A 4,818-nucleotide genomic window follows, 5' to 3' on the forward strand; every position below is an offset into this window, starting at 1 on the left:
CTATGTGTCAGGTACTAGTAGTGCTGGCTAAGTGTGACACAAAGAAAACCATGAGACAGTCCCTCAAGAAGCTTACAGTGGAACGATAGAGACAACATGCAATGTACAAACGCTAGATACAGGAGAGACTGGAGATGCTCGGCAGAGAGAAAGCACTAACATTACTCACTCCTCCTCTCAGAGAAGTATTCTTTCAACTCTTTAAGCCATCTAATAGTGAATTATTCTTATTTGTGTAGTTATCAATCAACACAGGGCTTTTTTTTTTTTATTACAAAGATGCTCACAGCAGCATTAGATGCAATTTGAAGGCACAACTTGGAAGCAACATAAATGTCCAACCACAAGGGAATGGTTAAGTGAAATGAGGGACCTTAATGTAACAGAACATTTTAATGTCATTGAGATGAGCAAGTATGAAGAATACAAAGAAAAGGCTGGACTGACTTTTCATGAAACAATGCAAAGCAATAAAAAGCAAACCAAAAGAATGAACTTTGGGTGAAAGTTAGTGAATGAACAGACAAAGTATTTTGATGGAGACAAAGCTTGGTGAATCAAAGTAGTAACACCTTATATTCTTTAAAAAAATAATATAAATGTAAATATTTACTAAGCAAGTTTAGTTGTTTGTATTCCAAAATTAAATTCCATATGCATTTATTAAGTACCTACCGGCTAAGCACTGTGTTAGGTTTAAAAGATATAAAGACAAAATGAAAAAATCATCCCTGCTCTCAAGGAGTTTGTACTCTACCAAAGGATCTGTGAGCCAAGTATTGATATGTAATCTTTAATCTTACATTTATTTGTTCATTTTGAAGCGTAGGCTTAGCAGCTAGTTAATGGTTTATTTTAACAGTCAACCAGAGAAGAAATGGCAACACCAGTTGGAAATGTAATCCACTAAATAACACAAGGTTTTGTAAAGTAAACCCTTGAATAACCAGCGTGAAGGGAGAACTTTTGATATTTCCCTCCCTCCTTCCTTTCTTCTTTGTTTCACTTCTAGCTCTTTTTTCTTTCTTTCTTTTTTTTTTTTGTCAAGGACAAATTTTGTTTTGTTTTAAATTAAACTGTTCTGTCAACTGCTCCACTCCATTGGACAAATTAAACAAACAAATCAAAATAAATCCTTATATTTATCAACATAATCCAGAAAAACAAATTCCTAACATTAGCCATATCCAACATTGATGTCTGTAGCACCATTTTGGGTGTCTCACCTTTCTCTTCCAGGGGGTAAGCAGTATGTTCTCTTCATTCTTTTGGACTCCTGGCATATCATTGCATTAATCAAAGTTCTAAAGTCATTCCAAGTTGTTTTTCCTATAACGTTATCACTGTATAAATTGTTCTCTTAGCTCCGCTCATTTCTTTCCGCATCAGTTCATAATGGTCTTTCCAGTTGCAATCGAAATGGTCTATTTCATCATTTGTTATGGTACAATAATATTCCATGCCATTATTCATATACCATAATTTGTTTAGCCATTCCCCAATTGCCCATTATTTTCTAATTTTTGGCTATCACAAAAAGAGTGGCTACAAATATTTCTGTACATATGGATCCTTCTCTTTTTTTGGTTTTGTTGAAGATAGGCCTTGGAGTGGTAAAGCTATGTCAAAAGAAATGCAGGGTTAGGGAACTTTTTGAGCATAGTGCCAAATTACTTTCCAGAATTCTTAGGTCAGTTCACAGCTCTGCCAACAGTACAGTAATGTACCTATTTTCCCAAAGCCTATCCAACATTTGTTATTTTCCACTTTTATCATCTTTGCCAATCTGATAAGTATGCAGTGGAAACACAGTCACTTTTATTTGTATTTCTCTAATTATTAGTGATTCAAATAAAATTATCAATCAAGAAACACTAATAAATAATTAATTAGCAATTAAACATTGACAGCTTGGATCACTTCCCTTGAAACTACCTGTTCATATCCTGGACCATTTATCCTCTGAAGAACAGCCCTTACTCTTACAAATTTGAATCAGTTCTTTATATATCTTGGAAATGAAACCTTTATCAGAGAAATTTGCTTCAAAGGTTTTTTCCCCCTTTTGCCTTCTAATTTTTACTACATTAGATTTGTTTGTACAAATAATTACATTGAATCAAATTTGCCCATATTACTTTGGTCATGAACACTTCCCCTATGCATAGATCCAAAAAGTTATTCTTCCATGCTCCTCTAATGCGTTTATGATGTGACTTTTTATATCTATGTATCCATTTTAAGCTTCTCTTGCTATATGGTGTAAACCGTTGGTCTGAACCTAATTTCTGCCAGTCTACTGTCCAGTTTTTTCAAGTTTTTTTTAAAAATAAAATAGTTAGTTATTCGTCCTGTAACTGGAGTCTTTCGGTTTATCAAACATTATGTTACTGTATTTCCTTTTCTATGTTGTAGAGCCAATCTTTTCCCCAGGCAGATTGTGCTATTTTTTTTTAACCAATACTAAATCATGTTAATGATTTGCATATACTGCTGCCTTGTAAGCATAGTTTGAGATCTGATGCTGATAGATCCCCTTCCTCCCACGTTTTTTTTCATTACTACCCTTGAGACGCTTGACCTTTTGTTTTTTGTTACCAGTCTCCCCAGTGTGAAGTGAAACCTTCAACAGATAAAAATGGCAAATGTAGGAGGAGCTGTAGGAGGAGTGGAAAACTAAGACACTGCTCGTAGAACTGTGAACTGCTACAACCCTTCCAGAAAACAGGTTGAAACTATACCATATATACCTTTGACTTATCTATTCCCTCACCAGGCTCCTACTCCAAGGAGATCAAAGACAGAGGGGAAAGATCCTTCTATGTTTGTAAAGCAGTACTTTTGGTTACAACAAAGAACTGGAAATAAGATGGGTGACAATCAATTGGAGAATGGCCCAACAAGTTGTGGTCTATTACACAGTAAGGAATTATAAATATGAAGAATTCAGAGAAACTTGAAAGATTGGTACGAACTGATTCAGCATGAAAAGAGCAAAACTGGGAGAAAATCATATATAATCCCACAGTAACATAAACCACTTTGAAACTGATCAACTCAATAACTAATCAAGATTTTGGAAGACAAATAATGAAATATGCCTTCTGCCTCTGGGCAGAAGAGGTGGACTACAGAGAGATGCAGCAGAAGCATAGATTTTCAGACATGGCCAATGCAATGATTTCTTTTGCTTGCTAGCAAAATAACTCCTATTGAGCATTGCCTGATACTAACAATTCGTGTCATATACAGTTGTTATGTCCAATAAAGTCACCTTGTGAACACTAAATTAGCAAATACTGAACCATTGCTCCTAGGGTAAATACAGGGTTAGGTTCCTCCTAGCCTCCAGTCACAACATTTACTTTAGCACTATCCTGAGAGGCATCACATACAGATCAGCAAATTTCCTCTTCCTTTTTCTGGATGTGCCATATTGTCGATCCATTAACACTGAACTCATGGCCAACAGCACTCTAACTCATGCCTGAATGAAGGCTTATATAATACATGTATTTTCTCCATAAGACACATCAAAGCTTTCTTGTGATTAGGACAAGAAGAGATGAGGGATTCGCCAGAACTTCAGTGCTACACTTGGGGGCCATTTTAAATAACAAAGTCACCAAGCAAAAGCACAGAAATGAGTAAAACAAATGTGTGCTAAATACTGCAAAAAGTATACTTGTTTACAGAATGAAATACGAAACGAGGAGGCAGGGGGTCACCTTATTCAACCTTACCTGGGAACGTGATTTTTTTCTGCCACTCTGAGCATGTCCTAGAATGACCCCGGGGATTGAGTTAGAGGTTACAAATACATTTTAGTGAGTAGGTGAATTCTCAGATACAGAATCTAAATAATAAGAATTGACTGTACTTCAGTGAAGTAGGTATTCATCTGGCCAAAGAGACTTTTCTGATTTAAAACAGAACATTGAAAGGAAAGGAAATCTACCTTTTCCCATTACTTGCAAATCATCCCCTTTTCTTTAGTATGTCATATGCACTTTAACGGTAATTTCCCCCTTTAAGCATTAAGGAATTGGTAAAGAATGGGGCAAATGTTGGCTCTAGCTTCTAATCAGTTTGATCACAAACTGTGGCATAAATCCAGGTGAAATAAGAATCTCAAAGGCAAATAAAAGTCACTTTCCCATTTTCCCACTCTTCCTTCCCTCCATTTAATAGGGAAATTGATGAAATGAAAAGAGGAAAGGGGGAGAGGTAGAAGATGACAAGCCAACATGATATTACTACATCTTTCTCATTCAGTGAAATTTGAATGAAATGAAGTTTAAGCCTTGGAAATATACACCTGGCAATTCTTAAGTAAGCCGGAGATTTAGTATATGACTCAGACTTTACTGCTCATTTTAGGACAAAAATCATAGGGAAACTGGGCAGGGATGCACATTAGTAACTACTAAATCATTACTAGTTGTAAAGTAATGGTTTCATCTTGTAACAATTTGTTTCTTGTTTAAATTAACTATTGCCACGTGCTTTGAAGGCTAAAATAGGTGATAAAACAGTGGGGGTGGTTATGTGTGTATGTTGGGGAGGGGATACTGGAAAGAGCAACTTCATTTTAATCGGGGACCTGGCTCTCATTGGATATTGATTAGTCAGTTTGTAAGAGCCTAAATTCCTTTCAGGAGGCTAGGAATGGGATATACATAATTAAACAAAATTGTGAAACTAGCATAAAACCTATCCTAGTTTTTTTGAACATGCAAAGAGGAAACATGATAAAAACAGCTGCATATATACAGGTTTATGTGAATTGCATCTACCCACCCATGAAGAAAATCCCTT

General features: G+C 35.8%; 1 long non-coding RNA gene across 2 annotated transcripts in view; it reads left to right on the top strand.

Annotated features, from left to right (window-relative positions):
• Positions 1 to 3,289, top strand: part of LOC144454466 (uncharacterized) — a 20,459-nt gene extending 17,170 nt beyond the window's left edge. For both annotated transcript variants that reach the window (XR_013482870.1, XR_013482871.1), the window contains one exon: positions 2,602 to 3,289. This is a non-coding gene — a long non-coding RNA (uncharacterized LOC144454466). The remainder of the gene's footprint in view (positions 1 to 2,601) is intronic.
• The last annotated feature ends 1,529 nt before the right edge of the window (positions 3,290 to 4,818 follow it).

This window comes from Phascolarctos cinereus, unplaced genomic scaffold (assembly GCF_003287225.1).
Source record: "Phascolarctos cinereus isolate Bilbo 61053 unplaced genomic scaffold, phaCin_HiC Scaffold_1;HRSCAF=81, whole genome shotgun sequence".
In the NCBI taxonomy this organism is placed as follows: Eukaryota; Metazoa; Chordata; class Mammalia; order Diprotodontia; family Phascolarctidae; genus Phascolarctos; species Phascolarctos cinereus.